Source organism: Triticum dicoccoides, chromosome 7A, assembly GCF_002162155.2.
Source record: "Triticum dicoccoides isolate Atlit2015 ecotype Zavitan chromosome 7A, WEW_v2.0, whole genome shotgun sequence".
Classification (NCBI taxonomy): domain Eukaryota; kingdom Viridiplantae; phylum Streptophyta; class Magnoliopsida; order Poales; family Poaceae; genus Triticum; species Triticum dicoccoides.
The window spans coordinates 709451213-709476469 of NC_041392.1; positions in this window are offsets into that span (position 1 = coordinate 709451213).

Sequence of the window (25257 nt, forward strand, 5' to 3'; positions counted from 1 at the left end):
GAGGGGAAGGAGAGGGGGAAACGGTGGCGTAGCTCACCGCGGTTGCAGTGGGCGTCGAAGTGGGCTCGGGGACGCGCTGGAGACGGCGAATCGACGGCGACGGTGGTCGGAGCCCGAAGAGGGGAACGGCGACGTGGCGGCGATGCAGGGCTTCCGGGGAGCTGTGGAGCGGTGGGGAGGAAGAGGGAGTCGAGGCGGAGCTCCTGAGCTAGTCGGGGGAGCGAGGGGTGGTCGGAGACGGTGGCTATGGCGAACGGCGGCGAGTGTGGTGCTCGGCCGTGTGAGAGAGAGAGCGAGGGAGAGGAGAGGAGAGCCGGGGAAGAGTGAGAGAGAGCAGGGGGGAGGGCGTGGCGTCGTCCAGGGCGTCGAGCGAGGAGGGGAGGCCAGGCAAGCAGGCGAGCAGGTGGCGTGGCGCGGTGGCGCGCGCGCGCGCCGGCCACACTCCCCTCCCTCTGTCGGGACGAAGATGACAGAGGAGGGAGGTGGGCTGGGCCGGCTGCTGGCTGGGCCAGCCAGCTGGCTGGGCCGCACAGTGGAGGAGCCCAGGTAAGCTCCTCCTGTTATATATTTTCTATTTTTTAATTTCTGACATTTGTTTTGATTTAAAAAATATATTAAATCATTTATTTAACTTATGCCAATTTTTGCAGGAGCTATTTATATTATTCCAGAGCTCTTTTATAATTGGCATAATATTTGGGCATATATTAATATATATAATTAATATATTTCCAATGCAAATATTTATGCATTAATTCCAAATGCCCAAAATAAATGTCCATGAGCCACTAAAAATATTGGTTTGATTTTTATCTCTGTCCAATATTTTCAGAGAGCAACATGAGCATTTTCTTGGATCCTTTTGGGGAAATTTTTATTTGGGTCATTTTTCAAAATGGTTCTGAGGGTTTCACAGATCCCCATTTCAAGTTTCTGATGAATGAGTAAACATGATGCAACACTCTAATGCATGACTTGCTAGGGTGTGACAACTCACCCCCACTCAAAAGAATCTCGTCCCGAGATTTGGGTTCCTCCGAGAAGAAGGCGGGATATTCAAGTCGAAGACGATCCTCCCTTTCCCAAGTTGCTTCATCCTCAGAATGGTGTGACCATTGAACTTTGAGAAATTTGATATTATGACGCCGGGTGGTACGTTCGGCTTGATCGAGGATACGAATGGGCTACTCTCGATATGTAAGATCATCTTGAAGATCAAGCGTTTCGTGGTCCACTTCACGGATAGGATCCGAGAAGCAACGCCTGAGTTGAGAAACGTGGAAGACATCGTGAACTCTGGAGAGGTGCGGAGGTAGTTCCAACTGGTATGCAACTTCTCCTCGTTTGGCAAGGATGCGAAAAGGTCCAATGTAACGAGGAGCCAATTTGCCTTTGATACCGAAATGATGGGTTCCCTTCAGAGGGGTGACCCGAAGATAAGCCTTCTCGTCAACCTCGAAAGTCATAGCCTTATGTTTTCGGTCATATTGACTCTTTTGACGAGATTGGGCTGTTTTCAACTTTTCACGAACGATACGAACTTGCTCTTCTGCTTCCTGAATCATATCCGGGCCAAAGAATTGTCTTTCCCCGGTCTCTGACCAGTTAAGGGGTGTTCGACATCGTCGTCCATAGAGAACTTCAAAAGGGGCTTTACCCAAGCTAGATTGATAGCTGTTGTTGTAAGCGAATTCGGCAAATGGAAGGCACTTCTCCCAGTCCATTCCGAATGAGATAACAGAGGCTCGAAGCATGTCTTCTAGAATTTGGTTGACGCGTTCCACTTGACCACTCGACTGAGGGTGGAAAGCGGTGCTAAAGGAAAGACGGGTTCCCATAGCATTTTGGAAACTTTCCCAAAATCGAGAGGTGAAAAGACTTCCTCGATCCGAGTTAATTTCCAAAGGAACACCATGGAGAGACACTATTCGGGAGATGTATAAGTCTGCTAGTTGACTAGCGGTTATACTCTCTCGAACAGGTAGGAAATGAGCTACTTTGGAAAGACGATCGACAACGACGAAGATAGCATTATTCCCTCTCTTGGTCCTGGGAAAACCGGTAATGAAATCCATACCAATTTTATCCCATTTCCATTCAGGGATAGCTAAGGGTTGAAGGGTGCCAGCAGGCCGTTGATGCTCTGCTTTTACACGATGACAGACGTCGCAATTTGCTATATACTGAGCAATTTCTCTCTTCATCCTAGTCCACCAGAACCTCTGGCGTAGGTCCTGATACATTTTAGTACTACCGGGATGAATGGTGAGAGGAGATTCATGAGCTTCCTTAAGGATCAATCGCCTCAGGTTTCGCACTTTGGGAACCACTAGTCGATTCCCGAAGTATACGACCCCTTGATCATTAATGGAGAAGCAATTCGCAATTCCTTTCTGGATGTTTCTCTTGATGCGGGAGATTCCCGGATCTACCTTCTGCGCTTTGATAATTTGATCCGTAAGGGTAGGTTTTGCCACCAAGGTGGAGATAAAACCTTGAGGAACAATGTGAAGGTTAAGCTTCCGAAATTCCTCATGGAGAAGCGGTTGACTTTGTTGTAACATCAGATTGTTGCAATAAGATTTACGACTTAGCGCATCAGCCATGACATTGGCTTTCCCTGGGGTGTAGGTTATTCCTAAGTCGAAGTCGGTGATCAATTCAACCCAACGTCTCTGCCTGAGATTCAAATCCGGTTGGGTGAAAATATACTTCAGACTTTGGTGATCAGTGAATATTTCGCAACGATTACCAAGGAGGTAATGTCGCCAGGTCTTAAGTGCATAGACTACGGCTGCAAGTTCTAGATCATGAGTAGGATAATTCTCCTCATGTGGGTGCAATTGCCGTGAAGCGTAAGCAATTACGTGTCGATCTTGCATGAGAATGCAACCTAGTCCTTGTCGCGAGGCGTCGCAGTAGATAACAAAGTCCTTAGAGAAGTCTGGCGGTACCAGTACGGGAGCAGAAGTCAGGCGTCTTTTCAGTTCCTGAAAGCTGTGCTCACATTGTGGAGTCCATTCGAACTTCTTATCTTTCTTGAGGAGTTCGGTTAGAGGTTTGGCAACTTTGGAGAAGTTCTCGACAAAGCGACGGCAATAGCTCGCTAAGCCTAGAAAACTCCGAACTTGCTTGACCGATTCGGGTGGAGTCCAATTAAGGACGGCTTGAACTCGCTCAGGGTTAACAGCGATACCTTTACCAGATATTACATGACCCAGATAGGTCACTTCTGATAACCAGAATTCACATTTAGAAAATTTGGCATAAAGGCGATGCTCTCGAAGTTTCCGCAACACTAGCCTTAGATGTTCGGCATGTTCTTCCTCGTTCTTGGAGTAGATGAGTATATCATCGAGGTAAACCACGACGAATTTATCCAAATACTCCATGAAGATTGAGTTCATTAACCGAGAAAAGGTGGCTGGAGCGTTGGTTAATCCGAAGGACATGACGGTGTACTCGTATTGGCCGTAACGAGTAACAAAGGCCGTTTTAGGAATGTCCCCGTTTCTGATTTTGATTTGATGATAGCCCAACCTCAAATCCATCTTGGAGAAGACTGAGGATCCAGCGAGCTGATCGTACAGGTCGTTGATCCTGGGAAGCGGATATTTGTTCTTGATTGTGACCAAATTGACAGGTCGGTAATCTACAACCATCCGGTCCGTACCATCCTTCTTCTTGACGAATAGGACGGGGCAAGCCCACGGAGATGAACTAGGGCGGATGAAACCCTTTTTCAAGGACTCATCGAGTTGTTTCTTAAGCTCGGCTAGTTCTAGGGGTGCCATCTTATAGGGTCTTCTAGCAATTGGAACGGTTCCTGGAATGAGGTCTATTACGAACTCAACATCCCTGTCAGGTGGAACACCTGGCAATTCCTCTGGAAAGACATCCGGGAAGTCACGGACTACCGGAACGTCCTCAAGGTCTGGCAAAGGGCTGGCGTTAAGAGAGTATAATTGTCGCTTGGCTATTCGGGTCAAGACATTGACTATCTTCCCCGAAGGATGGGTGAGTTGAACAGTCCTAGAGAAGCAATCAATTTGGGCATGATGAGCTGACATCCAGTCCATACCCAGAATGATATTAATATCTGAAGATTTAAGGGCTATCAAAGATGCAAGGAAAACAAGTCTGTCGACTTGGATTTCGTTTCCATGGCTTACTCTAGAAGTTTGCCATTTGGATCCCGGAGTTTGGATTACCATAGAGGTTGGCATATCACCGAAGGCGATGTTATGCAAGCGAGCATAATTTTCAGATATAAAAGAATGAGAGGCTCCTGTATCGAAAAGAACAGATGCCGGGTGGCAATTAACAAGAAGCGTACCGAGAACGACGTTGGGATCCTCTTGAGCTTCTTCGGCAGAGATACAGTTGACATGGCCACGTGAAGCGGTGACCGGTTTAGCATGAAACACTTTCCCTGTCGGCTTGCCATGGCCAACAGCTTTAGTAGACTGGTTGGGGTTGGTCTGGGGACACTCACGCATATAGTGACCAGATTCCCCACACTTGAAACAAGTCACGGAACTGGTACGTGGAGGAGCATTGTTAGTTGGACCCCCATAGGGCTTGGCTGGAACAGACTGTTGAACAGGGCGAGGCGCCTGGAAAGATGGCCTCGGTGTGAACCTGGGTGGCAGGGCGGTGTTGGGTACCCACACGCGGCGCTTCTGAGGACCAGCACCGGATGAGGAGCCCATGTCACGTCCATGCTTGCGTGTTGCGTCATAGTCAGTCTGACCAGTTTCAGCACTGATGGCTTTGTTGACAAGTTTCGAAAAAGATGTGCACTCATGCAGACGGAGGTCGCGGCGAAGCTCAGGACTAAGGCCCTTACGGAACCTTGCTTGCTTCTTGGCGTCAGTAGACACTTCCTCAGTTGCATATCGGGCGAGATTACCAAACTCCCTGCTATAGGCATCCACAGAAAGTCGGCCTTGGGTGAAACTGCAAAATTCTTCACGTTTACGGTCCATGAGACCCTCCGGAATGTGATGTTCACGGAAAGCCTCGCTGAACTCAGCCCAAGTAGTGACATGGCCCACTGGGCGCATAGCTCCATAATTCTCCCACCATAGACTGGCGGGGCCTTCAAGATGATATGCAGCAAAGGTGACCTTGTCAGCCTCCGCTACCAGCGCGGAACGCAGTTTATGAGAGATACTGCGAAGCCAGTCATCAGCGTCGAGAGGCTCGACGGAGTGGTGGAACGTGGGTGGATGCAATTTGATAAAATCACTGAGTGACACCACGTTAGCCCTCTGATGGTGTGCTGTATTCTGTTCAATACGCTCCAACAAACGGTTTGTCTCCCGCTTGTTTCTCTCAGCTTCCATCATCACCTCGGCTAGTGAAGGAGGATGAGGCAGATTTTCATTCCTGGCTTCACTGCCTTCGGCCTGCTCTTGGGAAGCAGGGTTAGCGCGCGTGTTGACCATCCTAGGTAAACAAGACAATGATTTAGTCAGGATGGTAAAATTCCGACATAGGATATAGAATGTAAGGAATAACTCGAAATGCAAGATGATCATCCGTATGACATGGTAGATACAGAAACTGCTTCTTTTATTCCATCGTCATACTCACCATACAGGGTTTAGTACAAGACCAAACAAAGTACTATTACGGTGAAAAGAGGATTACATCTCATCGGAGGCATTCCAAGCTCCTATACATTATTTTTCTACATCTCCGGAAAGAGTACAAACTAGGTCATATCCCACGAGTCACGCGGGACGATAGACGACACAGCTAGTGCAAACTAGTGATACTACCACTAACTCAGACCGATCCGTAGTAGTCCTCGTAAAAATCACCTCCATAGCCTGGGAGTTCAACATGATCATCCGGAAACAGACGGTCTCGCGGAGCTTGTGGACCATAGGGGCTAGGATGAGGTTGTGGACCGACAAACGGTGGCCTGCGGGGACCGCGAGGTGGGGTGATGCCTCCTACATCACGCCAAACCATCACGTCTGGCAGAGCAGATCTCACAGGATAGAGATCGCGCATATCTGAACATCCAGCTTGCACCGCCGGTGCGAACCGAGTCAAAGTAGCCCAGTGATCAGCACGGGTGTTGAAGAGCTCTAACCTTAAGGCCCGATTTTCACGGTCCTTATCCTCGAGCATCTTAGCAGTGGTGCGAGTCCGTGAATCCTCCTGAGTGGGGTCAGCATAGATAGCCTGGAGATACCCTTGTGCTCCCGGAAGTGATCCTGGCATATACCGAAAATCAGAGTCCCGAAATATACCAGGTCTGACTCGCATAATGGTCATCATAGAGTAGGCAGCGTCCTGCACAGCCATCTCAATAGTAACCCCGAGTCCATAGGAGCAGTGAAGAGACTCGGTGGATCCAGGATAAGATGGAAATATCCTGACAGTGCAGAGATACTGGCTTTGATTAAAGTCTCGGAATTGCTCTTCGACCGTGTACTCAGGATACCAGCGGTATCCAGCCTCAGTCATTACCCTGACCAACTTAGCAGTATGGCCGGGTACATCTAGGCATCGAGTCAGGCGAACCACTTGATTAAGGTCGCGAGTGGCCATCTGAAAGCACAATCATAATGCAAAGGCATTAGAATTTCTAGCGAAATTTCGGCAGCATAACAGCTGTAAATGCTCAAGAAGGATTTTGAGACATTTGACAAAGGATTCCATACACACTCAACATCATCATATCAAAGTTCTGGATCCATTCTAACAACATAATGTGGTAGTAGAACTAAACTAGGCTTGTATCCATCAAACTTATAAGGTACTACTGATTAGTAACTCGTGATCCTGATAGAGAAAACAGATCCTAATTCCTTAACCCCCGGTAGAAGAATGGACTGACTCAGATCAGAAAGTCATAAGGTATAAGGAGTAAAAGAGCCTTACGTTCCAACCCACAAACAATTCCCCTACATATAACTAAAGAATTTCTAGACTCAACATCGACCAGTTTGGCTTGGAGGACCTACAGGCAGTCCAGCTCTGATGCCAACGCTGTCAGGACCCCGACTCGATGTCACATCGATCTAGCTGGTAACACCTCATATCACTTTGCGGCCTCACGCACGGTATCCCCACGGGTGACGTCTTACCCTTTTCCCGGGACCGTTTGCGCCTTTTGGCTCACGTATATGATAGTGTCGCTAGCATCCATATGATAAAGAGCCCGGGCTGACATGACTAGTCGTAAACCCAAAGTGGCACAGACTTACAGGGACAGGCATCCATGACCCAGCTTCGAACGTGTCGGTCATCAGCAAGTGGGTCCGGGCTGTAGCACTGGGCTAACAGGACTCCGGTAAACCGGGCTGTAGCGGGCTAACAGGACTCCGGTACTCAAAGCGTGACATTTCCCCGAAGGGACAGACACAGGAACGAAGAAGGACACATGCCGGCCAGCCTAAGTGTTCCAGAACAGTAGCAAGCTACCATGGCTCAGCGGTAACACTAGGAGACATTTCCCGGTAAGAGAGGCTACTAAAGATAAACAACTAGATAGTCAGATCCCACACATACCAAGCATTTCAATCATACACACAATATGCTCGATATGTGCAAATACAACGAAGCATCACAACATGACTCTATGACACAAGTACTTTATTTAAGGCTCAGTGAGCCATACATAACATACACAAAGGTACGGGTCTCACGACCCCACATACAAGTCATACAGTCATACAAACCAGCAGCGGAAGTAACTTGTCTGAGTACAGACAACTAGTAAAATAAAAGAGGCTTGGAAAGCCTGGCTATACTACGTGGTCCTTCACAAGCTCAGGGTCACCACCTGGGTCTTTAGCCTACTCGTTGATGTCAACGTCTACATAGAACCCATCAGAAGGGGTTGCAGCGTCTTCTGTAAAAATGTAGATCATAGCAACATGAGTACAAAGGTACTCAGCAAGACTTACATCAGATCCTACATACATGCATAGTATCAAAAGGGTTGGTGGAGTTATTGCAGCAAGCCAGCTTTGACTCTTGGCTAGGCTATCCTACGATACTCCAACTTGAAATGGTTTTGCGCACACGAGTCCACTACTCACCAATTCAATACACTACCGAGGATCCGCCTCCGTCTTCCTACGGAAGAGCCATCCTCGGCACTCACACTTATCTTGAGGCTTTTAACAGTTTCCATTTACTTGTCTATGAACTGTATAGGCAACCAAGTAGTCCTTTACCGCGGACGCGGCTATTCGAATAGATTATGATAACCCTGCAGGGGTGTACTTCTTCATACACGCTCTCACCACTTACCGTCGTTTACATGACATGTACTCGGCAACCTTCAAGCGGAAGCCCAACGAGGGTGTCGGCCACGACCTACCTACTCACCTAAGCCTCCAGTCCAGGTTTATCGCCTATTCAGGTTCCATCCGCAGGGAGTCCGGCCGAGGTTTCCCATACGGCCCCGAACGATGTGAACAGGGTTCCCGAGATACCTAACGGGTATTCGGTACACCGTGCCACGTACCTACCGCATCACAGCCCACCCCTACGGTCAGCGCTGTCCACGGCCTCCAGTAGGCTACAAACACCAGAAACTACTTGCAACTCCTGGACGGAGAACTAGGGTGAATAAGAAGCCGAGAGGGTCCATTGGTTTCGGGCCCAATGCATGGTAGTAGCTGATTCTTAAATCACACATACAGATCTCAGTGCTTAAGGTCGGCTTCAATGAAACAACCCACCATGTACTCCTACATGGCCTCTCATCGATACCTTTACCAAATCGTGTTCACCACACCACTCTCATTAGCGACATAAACATTTCACTCTAGCCCATCACCCAGATGAACCAGACCTGACACGACTCTAAGCATAGCAGGCATAGCAAGGTAGGAACAACACATACATATGGCTCAATCAAGTCCTACACATGCTAGTGGGTTTCATCTAGTTACTGTGGCAATGACAGGTCATGCAGAGGAAATGGGTTCAACTACCGTAGCACACAGCAGTTTGAAACGCGTTGTCTTAATGCAGTAAAGGAGAGCAGGAGCGAGAACATGGGATTGTATCGATATGATCAAATGGTTGGTTGCTTGCCTGATGGTTCGATGCACTGATACGGTTCTTCGTTAGGGTAATCACGGTACTCCTCGGGGACAGAACCTGTCGCAAAGGACATCGATACACAAGCATCACCAAACAATGTGCAACAATATGATGCATGCATGAAACATGGCAATATGAGTGTATTGGGCTAATGCAACTAAAACCAGAAGGGTTTGAACAAATTTGAATCAAAGATTCAAATTCCAAATTCAAATATGGCCTTTTTAAGTGCCTTTTCTTGTTCTGCTTAAAACATCAATTTAACTTGTTTGATCATGCATGAAAATAGTACAGATGGATAGATTGGATTTTTCTGATCATTTTTCATATATAATTTGTCCAATTTGGAGTTACAGAATAAAAGTTATGAATTTTTGAAGTTTAAATAATATTCTGGAATTTCCTGATTTAAATTAAATCCAGAAAATCAATTACTGCGTTAGCCTGACGTCAGTGTGACGTCAGCAGGTCAACGGAACTGGTCCAGGTCAAACCTGACAGTGGGTCCCGCATGTCAGGGTGATTATTGTAATTAAAACTTAATTAAAACTAATCCTGTTTAATTAGCAGGGCTGGGCCCCACCTGTCATTGACTCAGGGGAGTCAACCAGGGCCCACCCGTGGTCAAAGTGGATGTCGGCTGCCGGCGTTTAGTCGCCGGCGAGCCCGACGCGGCGGCGGAAGTGGTTTTGGTCATTTCGGCCACCAGAGGGGCCGCGGAGACCACCGGAGTGGAGCTGAGGCCAACCCGCAGTTCTTGGCGGGGCCCGTTGGGGTCGGGGTGGCCGGAGTCGACGGCGGCGAGCTCGGCTGCGGCCGCCGGGGTTCGGTCGTGCACGGGAACGGTGCTGGAGCTCGAAGTCGAGCAAAGCGGGGCGCTAGGGATGCTCTACGGGGTCTTGCGAACTCGTTGGACTCGCCGGGGTGACCAAATGGTCACCGGAGCTGCGTCGACGGCGAGCTCGGCAACGGCGGAGGTTCGGCCGTGGTGGGGAGGTGGCTACGGTGAGGGAACGAGGGGAAGGAGAGGGGGAAACGGTGGCGTAGCTCACCGCGGTTGCAGTGGGCGTCGAAGTGGGCTCGGGGACGCGCTGGAGACGGCGAATCGACGGCGACGGTGGTCGAAGCCCGAAGAGGGGAACGGCGACGTGGCGGCGATGCAGGGCTTCCGGGGAGCTGTGGAGCGGTGGGGAGGAAGAGGGAGTCGAGGCGGAGCTCCTGAGCTAGTCGGGGGAGCGAGGGGTGGTCGGAGACGGTGGCTATGGCGAACGGCGGCGAGTGTGGTGCTCGGCCGTGTGAGAGAGAGAGCGAGGGAGAGGAGAGGAGAGCCGGGGAAGAGTGAGAGAGAGCAGGGGGGAGGGCGTGGCGTTGTCCAGGGCGTCAAGCGAGGAGGGGAGGCCAGGCAAGCAGGCGAGCAGGTGGCGTGGCGCGGTGGCGCGCGCGCGCGCCGGCCACACTCCCCTCCCTCTGTCGGGACGAAGACGACAGAGGAGGGAGGTGGGCTGGGCCGGCTGCTGGCTGGGCCAGCCAGCTGGCTGGGCCGCACAGTGGAGGAGCCCAGGTAAGCTCCTCCTGTTATATATTTTCTGTTTTTTAATTTCTGACATTTGTTTTGATTTAAAAAATATATTAAATCATTTATTTAACTTATGCCAATTTTTGCAGGAGCTATTTATATTATTCCAGAGCTCTTTTATAATTGGCATAATATTTGGGCATATATTAATATATATAATTAATATATTTCCAATGCAAATATTTATGCATTAATTCCAAATGCCCAAAATAAATGTCCATGAGCCACTAAAAATATTGGTTTGATTTTTATCTCTGTCCAATATTTTCAGAGAGCAACATGAGCATTTTCTTGGATCCTTTTGGAGAAATTTTTATTTGGGTCATTTTTCAAAATGGTTCTGAGGGTTTCACAGATCCCCATTTCAAGTTTCTGATGAATGAGTAAACATGATGCAACACTCTAATGCATGACTTGCTAGGGTGTGACACAGACAGACTCGGCATAAGCCGCATCGCCTTCTTCGCATTCCAGGTCCACCTTTCGGCTTCCATGCACAGTGATGGTACCCTTGTAACCCGGCATCTTGAGCTGTAAATAAACATAACACAGCCGCGCCATGAACTTGGCATAAGCTGGCCGCCCGAACAAAGCGTGATAAGGACTCTTGATTTTTACCACTTCAAAAGTTAACCTTTCCGCCCTAGAATCATGCTCGTCTCCAAAGGCCACCTCTATCTCAATCTTACCCACAGGATATGCCGACTTACCAGGCACCACTCCATGGAAGACGGTGTTGGAAGTCTTTAAATTCTTGTCAGTTAAGCCCATTCACCGAAAGGTCTCGTAATAGAGGATGTTGATGCTGCTACCTCCATCCATGAGCACCTTAGTAAATTTATAACCACCAACCTACGGTGCCACTAACAGGGCCAGTTGACCCGGATTATCAACCCGGGGAGGGTGATCCTCCCTGCTCCAGACAATAGGCTATTCCGACCACCTCAAGTAACAAGGGACTACCGGCTCAACAGAATTCACCGCCCTCCTATGAACTTTCTGATCACGTTTACACAAACTTGTGGTGAACACGTGATACTTCCCACTGTTTAGCTGTTTTGGATGGCTCTGATAACCCGACTGCTGCTGCTGCTGACCTCCTTGACCAGACTGCTGTTGATTATAACCACCCTAGCTTCCCTGAAAACCGGATCCTGAACCGCCGCCCGGGCCATGAAGGCCGCCAGCTCCTGAGCCGCTGCCTGGGCCTTGATTGCCATCAAACGTATTAGAATTCTTGAAAGCCTTCATGATTGTGCAATCCTTCCATAAATGAGTCGCTGGTCGTTCCCGGGTGCCGTGTTTCGAGCAGGGCTCATTGAGTAGTTGCTCAAGAGACGGACCTGACCCACCAAACCGAGGGGGTGGCTTTCCTTTGCGCTTCTGATTGTTACCCTGTGCATTGGCCACAAATTTCGGGTTACCGTCCGCCTTACGCTTATTGCCTCCTTGACTCACCGGGTTATGCTGCTGACCCTTTCCATTACCGTTATTCTTTCCCTTCCCTGTCTTTTCCTCATCAGACACGGGATCCTTGGTACTATCATAATCAGCATACTTGACTAAAGCCGCCATCAGCATCCCCATATCGTTGCAATCACGCTTAAGGAGCCCCAGTTTCTGTCTCAGAGGCTCAAAGCGGCAATTCTTCTCCAGCATGAGAACTGCTGAGCCGGCATCCATCTTGTCAGACGAATGTATTATGTCTTTGACCCGGCGCACCCAATGAGTCGTAGATTCACCTTCCTCCTGCTTACAATTTGTCAGGTCCACAATCGACATAGACTGCTTGCAAGTGTCCTTGAAGTTCTGGATGAAATAGGCCTTTAGCTCCGCCCATGACCTAATGGAATTGGGTGGCAAACCCTTTAACCAAGAATGGGCCGTTCCGTCCAACATCATGGTGAAGTATTTAGCCATCGCTTCATCACTAACCTCCAGCAGCTCCATGGCCATCTCGTAACTTTCAATCCACGCCCCAGGCTATAAATCGGCCGTATAATTCGGCACCTTTCGAGGTCCCTTGAAATCCTTGGGTAGACGTACATTACGTAGAGCCGGTACCAGACAAGGAACCTGTCAGGACCCCGACTCAATGCCACATCGATCTAGCATGTAACACCTCATATCACTTTGCGGCCTCACGCACGGTATTCCCACGGTGTCGCCTTACCTTTGCCCGGGACCGTTTGCGCCTTTTGGCACACGTATATGACAGTGTCGCTAGCATCCATATGATAAGGAGCCCGGGCTGACATGGCTAGTCGTAAACCCAAAGTGGCACAGACTTACAGGGACAGGCATCCATGACCCAGCATCGAACGTGTCGGTCATCAGCGAGTGAATCCAGGCTGTAGCACTGGGCTAGCAGGACTCCGGTGAACCGGGCTGTAGCGGGCTAACAGGACTTCGGTACTCATCGCGTGACATTTCCCCGCAGGGACAGACACAGGAATGAAGAAGGACACATGCCGGCCAGCCTAAGTGTTCCGGAGCAGTAGCAAGCTACCATGGCTCGGTGGAAACACTAGGAGACATTTCCCCGTAAGAGAGGCTACTAAAGATAAACAACTAGATGGTCAGATCCCACACATACCAAGCATTTCAATAACATACACACAATATGCTCGATATGTGCAAATACAACATGGCATCACAACATGACTCTATAACTCAAGTATTTAATCAATAGGCTCCGAGGAGCGAGATATTACAAACAGGGGTCTCATGACCCAACAATCAGAGCATACAAGTCAAAGCACAAGCGGAAGCTATCATGTCTGAGTACAGACATCTATAAATGAAAAGGGCTGAGAAGCCTGACTATTTATCAGATCCTGCCGAGGGCACAAGATCGTAGCTGAGGTAACAAGCTAAACGTCGAAGTCCACGCGAAACTACTAGTGAGACCGAAGTCTCTCTGCAAAAACATAAAATAGGCAAACGTGAGTACAAATGTACCCAGCAAGACTTACATCAGAACTAACTACATATGCATCATTATCAACAAAGGGGATGGTGGGGTTTAACTGCAGCAAGCCAGCTTTGACTCAGTGGCTAACCTAAACTATGATTGCAAGTAACTCTTCAGGTGGCGCACACGAGTCCACATATTCACCATATCAATACACCACTATGGATCCGCTCCCGTCTCCCTACGAGAACGCCATCCATAGCACTCACGCTTATCTTGCGTATTTTAGAGTATCCACTTTCGCTTGTCTATGAACTGATATAAGCAACCCAGAAGTCCTTTTCCGCGGACACGGCTATTCGAATAGATGATGTTAACCCTGCAGGGGTGTACTTCTTCATACATGTTTCCACCACTTAGCGTCTGCACATGACATGTGCTCGGCAGACTTCAAGCGAAAAACGACGTGGGTGTAGACCACGACCTACCTAAACACCTAAGTCTCTAGTCCAGGTTTATCGCCTATTCGGGTTCCATCCATGAGGAGATCCGGCCGGAGTTTCGCTCACAACCCCAAACGATGTGAACAGGGTTCCCGAGATACCAAACGGGCACCCGGTACACCGTGCCACGTACCTACCGCATCACAGCCCACCCCTACGGTCAGCGCTGTCCACGGCCTCCAGTAAGCTACAAACACCAGAAACTACTTGCAACTCCTGGACAGAGGACTAGGGTGAATAAGAAGTCGAGCGGGGTCATATTTCAGGGCCCAATGTATGGTAGTAGCTGAATCATGGATCACAAACACAGAACTCAGTTCCTAAGGACGGCTTCAATGAGACAACCCACCATGTACTCCTACGTGGCCTCTCACCGACACCTTTTACCAAATCGTGTTCACACACTTAGCTCACACACAGTAGGACATGTTCACACACCTCTGATTCATCCCGGATGAATCAGACCTGACACAACTCTAAGCAGTAGCAGGCATGACAAACAAGCATGAATGAGTAGGCACAACAGGGCTCAAACAACTCCTACTCATGCTAGTGGGTTTCATCTATTTACTGTGGCAATGACAGGTCATGCAAAGGATAAAGGGGTTCAGCTACCGCAGCAAGTAACAGATGAATCGTTGTTGTCCTAATGAAATAAAAGAGAGCAGGAGCGGGAGAGTAGGATTGTATCGGAATGAACAAGGGGGTTTTGCTTGCCTGGCACTTCTGAAGATAACATTGAGTCTTCATCAGTGTCAACGATCACATCATCGGTATCACGTCTATCGAGAGGGGACGAATACCGGCAAACAAAAAAGAACACAATCAATGCAATGCACAACATGATGCATGCTATGACATGGCAATATGAATGTGTTTTGGGCTAATGCAACTAGCAACAGATTAAATGAAGTTGGTTTGAGTACAAGATTCAAATTCAAACTCCATATGTGATTATTTAAATACCCTTTAATTGATTTGTGCTAAACAGCAGCTATAAGTTGTTCTAACATGCATGAAAATGGTACAAATGGATTCCTTGAATTTTTCTGATAATTTTTCATATATAATTTATCTCATTTGGAGTTACGGTTGAATTTCTATGATTTTTAGAAGTTTTTACAATTTTCTGGAATTTCCTGAATAATATAAATCCAGAAATGAATTATGGCGTCAGCACCACGTCACTGTGACGTCAGCAGGTCAACAGACGCTGCTCCTGGTCAAACCTGACCAGTGGGGTCCACTGGTCAGTGACTGGGGCTGGTTAGTGCCGCTAACGGGTGGGCCCAGTCAACGGCCACGTCAGCACGGTCAAACTGACGCGTGGGGCCACTGCAATTAGACTAAACTAAACAGAAAATTATACTAATCCTAATTAGGTGCAGGGTCCCACATGGCAGTGGCTCATAGGGTGATTAGCCCCTAACTAAGTGGCCACATCGGCCCGCCGGAGTTTGGCCGGCGGTGACCACAGAGCACGGCGGGGGCACGCCGGACTTGCGCTAGGGGCATCGGATTCGCGCGCTGAGGGCACCGGGGCGTAGCCCGGGCTCTCCCGCATCTGATGGGGTAGGTGGGAGGCTGCGGGGACGCCGGGGCTCGTCGGAACGGAGCTCGCGGCGGTGCCGGAGTTCGGGTGGTAACGGGTTAGCTGCTGCGGCATGCAAACGAGAGGGCGCTTGTGCTAGGAATGCTCTACGGAACGCTGCGAACGCGTTAGGCTCGCCGGGGTGACCAAATGGTCACCGGAGCTACGTCGACGACGAGCTCGGGCGGCGGCGTGCTACGGGCATCTATGAAATGGCGGCTACGGCGAGCGGCAAGCCACAGGGTTAGGGGCAAAACGTACAGGAGCTCACGGTGGTTCGGATGAGGTAGATGACGAGCTCGGCGAGGCGGAGACGACGGCGAATCGGCGGTGAAGATCCTCGGCGGCCGGCGATGGGGAAGACGGCGTGGGCGGCGATGCAGGGCTACCGGAGGGCCGTGGGTCGGTGGGGAGGAAGAGGGGATCGAGGCGGAGCCTTTGAGCGCATCGGCGAGGCTAGGGGGTGGCGGTGGCCGCGAGGGAGCTCGTCGGTGGCGGCGGCTCCGTTTGGGCGAGTGAGAGAGAGAGCAAGCAGAGGAGGGGGGGAGAGTTCGGGAGAGTGAGGGAGTTCCAGGGGGGTGGCGTGGCACGCATGGAGGCGTCCGAGGTGTCGAGGTGGAGCGGCAAGCAGGAGGTGGCCGGGGCGTGCGCCGGCGTGCGTCGGCCACGCGCCTGTGCCTACTGGCGCGAGGAGGAAGGCGATGGGGGGAGAGTGGAGATGGGCTGGGCCGTGCTGGGCCAGGTGGGCTACCAGGTGAGCGCCAGGTAAGATCTTCTGCTCTCTCTCTCTTATTTCTATTTAATTCTGTTTTCTATTTTCTGTAGTTTGTTTTGATTTGATTTAAAATATCAAATCATTTTATAAAATCCTGGAAACAATTATGGATGCTTCCTGAATTATTTCAGTGACCCTTAACAATTTCCAACATTTATTTGAACATTTAAATTATTTATAGTATTTAAATGCCCAAGGTCAAATACAATAGGATTTAATTCAAAAATCCAGTATGGCCTAGAAATATCTGCATCATTGATGGCAGGGGTTTTCACCTTTAACAAAAATAATGAACTTTTCTAAAGGGCATTCTGGGTTTATTGAAAATATTTTTATTTTGATCCTAATTGCATTTTATTTAGTGCTAGGGTTTGTCATCCCCATTTCAAGTTTCATGAATTTTAAACATGATGCATGAATGCCTTAATGCAACTAATGACAAACAAATTCTAGGGCTGTGACAGAACTCCTCCGGTTCTAGTAGCAACACCCGCCTCAACGGAAGTCGTCTGGTAAGCCGGTGATTCCTGTTGGGCTGCTAGCTGAGCCGCTAGCTGAGCCGCCCGCTCGTCCTCCTGACGTATCCGATCCTGAACCGGGTTATACCCGCCGGGCTGGTTCCGGCGCTGAGCGCTACTTGACAGGCCTCTGACTCCATGTGTCTACTGTAACTCGGGCTTCGATTTTGATGAGGCGGAGCTAAGCAGGGCGGAGAGGTTGAGTGAATCCTGTCCCGGCTGTAGGAGTAGGTCTCTTGCTGAGCCAGGGCTGTTTGGACAAGTTCCCTGATCCTCCTGGTTTCCACCACTGTCGGATCATCACCATCTACTGGGAGAGCCGCCAAACATGCTGATGCTGCGATTAAGTTCTCCATGGGGTTGGAGAAGTGATCCTGTGGTATTGGTACGTAATGGGGCGGTGCCATATTGCCGTGAAGAGGCGCCGTCACCGGAGGCTGGACTGGGCCTCCCGCTCCGGATGTCATAAACTGATTTGCACCTGGCGGGTTACTTGGGCCGGCCTCGGGTGTAGCAAAGAGATTCCGAGGATCATAAATTTGAGGTAAACGAGACTGAGTTTTCTGATGTCTCCTCCTCATTACCTCATTAGATGCGTTCAAGCTTAACGTGAGCTGAAAGGCCTCTGCCTGAAGTTGCTGCGCCCGTACGTCCAAAGCCGCCTGCTCTATGGCTAATTTAGTATCTTTAGCTGCTAAGGTTTCCCTGGCCCGGGCGATCTCATCGCGAACCTGTGCCACCTCTGCCTCATGCTCAGATTGGTTCGCAGGGACAACTGTAGCAGTTAAAAAGGCCGTAAGTTTATCCATGAGATCGATCAGCACCTGAGCCGGTGAGCGCACAGGGCCTCCTGCCCCGGCTGCTCCTAACCCGGACGTTATCGCCATTGAGGCCGTAGAATTTTGGCCGGGTTGAGTACCAGCCATGAAGACTCCTGCCTAGTTTGGCGACTCTGAGGGGTCCGGAATAGTGCTGCCATCGGAACAGCCCCCAAGCACACCATCTTGAACTTGATACAGCGAATCTGTTGAGCCGGCGGACGAATCACCGTCAGAGAGGACGGTCGGCTCACCATCACCTTCAGATCCTTCAGAAAGTTCACCTCCGTGGATGCAACCCACAAAGGCACGCTTCACGATGGGTTGAGCTCGAGTGGGTTTCACACGCTGAGCCGTCTTGACGAGGTCGGTGCAGCTGTCAGGCTCAGGGCCCGGCTCACCCATCCGGCCGATGAAGACGTGAATTCCGCCAAAGGGGACCCGGTACCCGTACTCAATTGAGCCGACGTCGGGGCCCCAGCCTTCGTCGTCGATGTAGATCTTGCCGCGACGACTCTTGGTCATCCGGCCAACTGCATATCCCTTGAGCCGTTCAAAGCTGCCCTTCAAGAACTCAAATCCACCGTGCGCTGGCCCCACGGTGGGCGCCAACTGTCGTGGAATTGTCACGGTAGATGTCCTTTTGCAAGGACTTAGTCGTGGAGCCATCACAACTAGGAAGCTTAAAGGGGTTAATCGGGACAAGGACACGCGAGGTTTATACTAGTTCAGCCCCTTACGGTGAAGGAAGGCCTACGTCTAGTTGGGTTGGAATTGCTTGAGGTTTTGATGACCAGGGAGCGAGATACGCTATGCCTGGCTCTCGATCAGTTGTTTCTTTCCCTAAGCCGCTGGCGGGTCGTCCCCTTATATACACGGGTTGACGCCCTGCGGCCTACAGAATCTCGGCCGGCTCATAAACAGTGTCCGGCTCGGCGACTAGTTACTTCTACCTTACAGTACAATTTATACCATCATGGCGGTTTATCTTTACGGGCCTCAGAGTCGCCTGTGGGCCTTTAAGCCTTTTAGTGAACCGCCATCTTCATGCCTTGGTCTTGGGCTTCTGATGAACCTCTATTTGCGTAACCCGGCCTCTCCTCGATGGCTTGCACAAATAGTCATATCCCCAACACCAGAGTTTTACGAGTTGATCTTGTTTGAACAATCTCCTAGGGAGGGAGGGGGGAGATGATCCCTACCTGAATGTATTACTCAAAGATTCCCAAGGGCAGGTTGCAGGTTACATTAGAGATTATAGAGAGAGGGGAGGTATAGGGCCAAGACACGGCAGCCTCCCTGCTAATGTGGTCCTTTAATCTGAAGGCCCAAAGCGTAAAATCTGAGATAATGTTCCGAATAGTATCTAGGGGGGAGTGCGTCTTGTTACGGAAAACATGAGTGTTCCTGGAGTCCCGGAGCTCCCATAGGATGGCGAGGACGATGGTAGGCCAAATGTTGATGTTGAGGCCAACCGGCGTATGAGTATCCCAGATGAGGTGGATGTTTTGAGGGGCCTGGAGTCCCTAGAGGGACCAGACCTGAGCCACGCATGGTTAGAGGAGGCGGGGTGCGTCGTGTCCTTAAAAGATAAGTCACAGTGAGGGAAAGACGACACCGACGTGATGGTCTTGCGATGTAAGTTCGCCATCATGCTTAGCCTGTCACGATAGAGGATCTAGCTGAAGATATTAACCTTGATAGGTGCCTTGGAGCCCCAAATGTGCCTTGCGTTGATATCAAGCTCATGGTCGGAGGAGAGCAATGAGTAGGCACACCTCTAGGTGAACCAGGAGTCCTGGGTGAGGAATCTGTCACCGGGCGCATTGCTTGTGGTAACATCCTGTAGCAAGACAAAACAAACGCAAGCTCGGTAGAAGCCACATTGGTTAGGAGGTTCTGTAGAGTCGGGAGTAAGCCATTATGCATGACATGAGCTACCAATATAGAGGATGAAGTGGAGTGAGAGAAGAAGTGGGGTTAGTTTTCTGCGAGCGGAGTCGGCAGAAGCCAAGCGTCGAGCCAAAATAAGGTGTAAGTGCCATTGTTAGTAAGGACGAAGGAAATTTTATGAAGGTGACAGAGCTATTGGTTAACAATTCTCAGAGGTAATGGTGGTTTGGGGGTTTATATGTAAAGTTGAGAGAGTAGTGTTGGAAGAACCTGTTCACCCAAGGCAGGTCAAGTTTTGGGAGAAGTTTGAACGTGAATTTCATGAGGAGGCAGTTGTTTTGGAGAGCCAAAATTTTCATACCAAGCTCGCCTGCCATCTTGGGAGTGCACACATTTTTCCAGGCGATAAGGCATTTAACCCGGAGCAATTTTCGCTAGCCACCCAGAAGAAGGATACATAGATAGCGTCTAACCTTTTGATAATCTTCTTGGGTAGTCTAAAGATAGACATAAAGTGAGTAGCGAGGGCATCTAGAGTGGAGAAAATGAGGGTAAGTCTGGCTCGTTAGGTGAGAAGTTTTGCCACCCACACAGAGAGGTATTTTAGAAAGCGCTGAATGATGGGTTCGAAAGCTGAGGACGGAAGGCGCGTGTGAGAGAGGGGGATACCTAGATAAATCTGGGGAAAGGAGGACATGTCACAACCGAAGGTTTGGGCGATGTTAAGGCTAGTTGTGGGGTCCGTTTTGATGGGTAGGAAGGTAGTTTTATGGAAGTTGATAGAGAGGCCAGTAGCGAGGGCGAACTTGTCAAAGATATCTTTGAGCATGGTCGCGGCGTGGCTAGAGGCATGGGCAATGATTAGGGTGTTGTCAGCATACTGGAGCACAATCGGAGGTCTGCTAGTGTAGATCAGGGGGTAGAGCTGGTCGGGCGAGAAAGCCTGAATGATTAAGCATTGAAGCAAGTGTGCCACGATGATAAAGAGGTAGGGTGAAAGTGGGCCACCCTACCATAGACAATTCTCATAGTTAACCTAATGACCCGAAGTCCCATTTAGTAGCACCACCGTCTTGCTAGAGACAAGCAGAGTTCAGGTCCAGCTTATGATGGTAGGTGGGAATCCTCTAGAGAGGAGAATGAGGAGGAGCGATTCCCAACAAATAGAGTCAAACACTTTGTGGAAGTCAAGTTTTAAAACCATACTGGGTGCCTTCCGAATGTGGCAGGCGCGGAGGATGTCGGCCGCGTAGATGAAGTTCTCAACAATGCATCTGCCGGAGATGAAGCCATTTTGGTCTCCATGGACAAGAAGAGGAATTAGTGGTTTTATCTTGTTGGTAATAATGACCTCAATGATCACCTTGGGGGTGCAGTTCTGCAAGGATATAGGTCGGAAGTCATTAGGGAGCAAAAGCATGTGTGCTCTGTTGAAGCATTTTACATCTGCACGGATGCTTGTTAAGTCCTCGGAGAAGGGAAGGATCGTATGTTTAATGTTGTGCCCAAACTTGTGGTAGAACCCTGGCCCAAGCCTGTTAAGACCAGGACTAGCATTGACGTTCTAGAGGAAGGCATCTTAGATTTCTTGAGTGGAGAAGGGGGAGTCTATGTGGAGAAGCTGAGGGAGTTGCGCCGGGTAAAGGTCCTGGAGTGGGAAGAGACATGTCGAGGTTGTTGGAGTGCCGAGAAGGTAGCGAAATAAATTGTGGAGGATGGCGACCTTGGTGTCATGGGTAAAAGATTGACTGCATTGTCCTGAAGGATGGCGATGTTGTCTTTGCGGAACCTCTGGGAGGCAGAGGCATGTAAGAATTTGGAGTTGTCATCCCCATCGATGATGACCACTTTCCTCCTTTGTTTCTAGAAGAGAACCTTCTAGCAGATAGCACATTAAGGGCAGTTATAATGACCAGTCTGAGAGAGGACTCGGTTCGGGAGTGGGAGCCTTCTTCAAGCCTGTCGATCCAATCGATGATAAGCTTGCAGTCAATTTCTTGTTGGTCAACTGGTTTGATAGTTTTGGACCAAGTTTTGAGGTTCGCTCTAGTATATTTTATGGCACTAGAAAGGTCTAGGTCCAAAGAAATTGAAGGGTGGTTTGCGGGCCAAGCCTCAGATACGATACGCTTGCATGCCATGTGAAGGGGCCAGAAAGAGTCCAAACAAAACAGGCGGGAACGGGGGATATGCGAAGATATGTTGACGATGAGAGAAACTTGGTCGGAAGAGAAACGTGTCAGGGAAGACAGAGTTGATATTGAGAAGCGGTCTTCTCAAGCAAGGTTAAAGAAGGCTCTGTCAAGGCATTCTAGAGTTGGAGTTAGACAATTGTTAGACCTAGTAAATGTATCCAGAAGCGGGAGCTCAATGAGCTGCAGGTCTGAGATGGCCGTGTTAAACATGTTAGCCTCACAGCTGTGGAAGTTTTTGTTATTTTTCTTGCAAGCGAAACGGATAAGGTTGAAATCACCCATAAGAAGCCACGGTGTAGAGTTTGTGGGGGCGATGTCTCTGATCTCTTGGAGGAAGTCCATTTTGAGTGGTCGTTGGGATGGGGCGTAAATGTTGGAGATTGTGAGGTTGGTGCCAAAGACCGGGCAAGAGAGGCTGAGAGACATAGAAAACCTGCCGTGAGAGTGGTTTAGGAGGGTTAGATCGTGAGGGGGTTAATCACAGAAAAAAATACCTCCATCAAAACAGATAGCGGGAAGGGAGACAACTTGGTCTAGCGTTTGAGGTAGGAATGAGTTTAACTTAGGGACAAGGACGAAGTCTAGCTTTGTTTCTTGTAGAAGCGCCACATAGCTTTTAATCGCGGTGATTTCAGAGAAGATGTCCTTGCACTTATCAACATCACCGAGGCTGCGAACGTTCCAAGAGAGGATAGTGAACGAGACTGATTCATAATATAAACATCCTTTCACCACCAGCCCGAGAGCATAATAGCATGGAAATACAAGGGAAAGAGGGGGCACATCGAGGAAGTATCCCATCGATGGCCAGGAGCAGGCTAGACCTATGGAGACTATGAAGCAGATGAAAAAAGTGCGCGGCTACCCGCACAAAGATACAAAAGCACCCAACACCCGAGTGAGCTCTCCTAGCTAAACATTCATAGCTGATCATGGTGAAGGCAAAGCATCGGTAGCGCGAACAATGTCCGCCTCGTCACTGTCGTTGCCGCAAACCAGAGCGATATGGGGCAGTTTTTCTGCTACGTCGTCTGCGCCTGATGCCTCGCTATCAGAGGTGCAAAGAGAGGAGCCCTGCCGCTGCTAGGTCATTTGCGGCTGCATGAACGGGGTCTTCAGGCCGGCAATGCGCGCACTGTGATGCAGCTTGGCCACGGAGACCTTCCGCTGGGAGTGAACGTCCCGCTTGTGGATGACGTTGTTGTGGACGGTGAGGTCTGAGATAGGAGCAGACGACGAAGAGGCAGCTACGGGTGCCGCTTTTATGGTGGTTGATTTGTCTCCAACGTATCTATAATTTTTGATTGCTCCATGCTATATTACCTACTGTTTTGGACTATATTGGGATTTATTTTCCACTTTTATATTATTTTTGGGACTAACCTATTAACCGAAGTCCCAGCCCAGAATTGTTGTTTTTTGCCTATTTTAGTGTTTCGGAGAAACAGAATATCAAATGGAGTCCAAACGGTATGAAACCTTCGGGAACACGATTTTCTCATCAGATAAGACCCAGGAGACTTGGACCCTCCATCAAGGAAGCCACGAGGCGGTCACGAGGGTGGAGGGCGTCCCCCCTAGGGCGCGCCCCCCTTCCTCGTGGGCCCCTCGAAGCTCCACCGACGTACTTCTTCCTCCTATATATACCTACGTACCCCCAAACGATCAGATACGGAGCCAAAAACCTAATTCCACCGCCGCAACTTTCTGTATCCATGAGATCCCATCTTGGGGCCTGTTCCGGAGCTCCGCCGGAGGGGGCATCGATCACGGAGGGCTTCTACATCATCATCCAAGCCCCTCCGATGAAGTGTGAGTAGTTTACTTCAGACCTACGGGTCCATAGTTAGTACCTAGATGGCTTCTTCTCTCTTTTTGGATCTCAATACAATGTTCTCCCCCTCTCTCGTGGAGATCTATTCGATGTAATCTTCTTTTTGCGGTGTGTTTGTTGAGACCGATGAATTGTGGGTTTATGATCCTGTCTATCTATGAATAATATTTGAATCTTCTCTGAATTCTTTTATGTATGATTGGTTATCTTTGCAAGTCTCTTCGAATTATCAGTTTGGTTTGGCCTACTAGATTGGTTGTTCTTGCCATGGGAGAAGTGCTTAGCTTTGGGTTCGATCTTGCGGTGTCATTTCCCAGTGACAGAAGGGGCAGCAAGGCACGTATTGTATCGTTGCCATCGAGGATAACAAGATGGGGTTTTTATCGTATTGCATGAAACTATCCCTCTACATCATGTCATCTTGCTTAAGGCATTACTCTATTTTTAACTTAATACTCTAGATGCATGTTGGATAGCGGTCGATGAGTGGAGTAATAGTAGTAGATGCAGGCAGGAGTCAGTCTACTTGTGTTGGATGTGATGCCTATATACATATGATCATACCTAGATATTCTCATAACTATGCTCAATTCTGTCAATTGCTCAACAGTAATTTGTTCACCCACCGTAGAATACTTATGCTCTTCATAGAAGCCACTAGTAAAACCTATGGCCCCTGGGTCTCTTTCTCATCATATCAATCTCCATCACTTTATTATTGCTTTGCTTTTTTACTTTACCTTTTACTTTTCACTTTGCATCTCTATACCAAAAATACCAAAAATATTATTTATCATCTCTATCAGATCTCACTTTTGTAAGTGACCATGAAGGGATTGACAACCCCTAAGCGTGTTGGTTGCGTTGAGCTATTGTTTTTGTGTAGGTATGAGGGACTCGCGCGTAGCCTCCTACTGGATTGATGCCTTGGTTCTCAAAAACTGAGGGAAATACTTACGCTACTTTGCTGCATCATCCTCTCCTCTTCAGGGAAATCCAACGCAATGCTCAAGAGGTAGCAAGAAGAATTTTTGGCGCCGTTGCCGGGGAATCTACGCAAAAGTCAACATACCAAGTACCCATCACAATCCCTATCTCCCGCATTACATTATTTGCCATTTGCCTCACGTTTTCCCTCTCCCCCCAATTCACCCTTGCCATTTTATTCGCCCTCTCTCTCTTTCTCTATCCTCCCTATCTTTCTCTATTTGCCTCTGTTTGCCCATCTGCCTTTTTGTTTGCTTGTGTGTTAGTTTGCTTGTTTTTCGTGATGGCTCTTCCTAGATTCGGTCATCTTCACCTTAAAAGGTTAGAGGAGATCGAAAACAACGTCAGGAAGTTTACGATTTTGCAATTTGAGCATAATAATTTCTTTAGAAATGAGCTTAAGGAACAAAAAGGTTTTATGAGTTATATGAATAAAGAGCTCGATGATATGTCTAAAGAATTCGATGGTATAAGATCCCAAATTGCTCGTCTTGAAAAATTAACTGCTGAAATTTTGGATATGCAAGCTACCTTAGTCAATAAGATGGCCGCTAAACCGGATTCCTATGAAAATC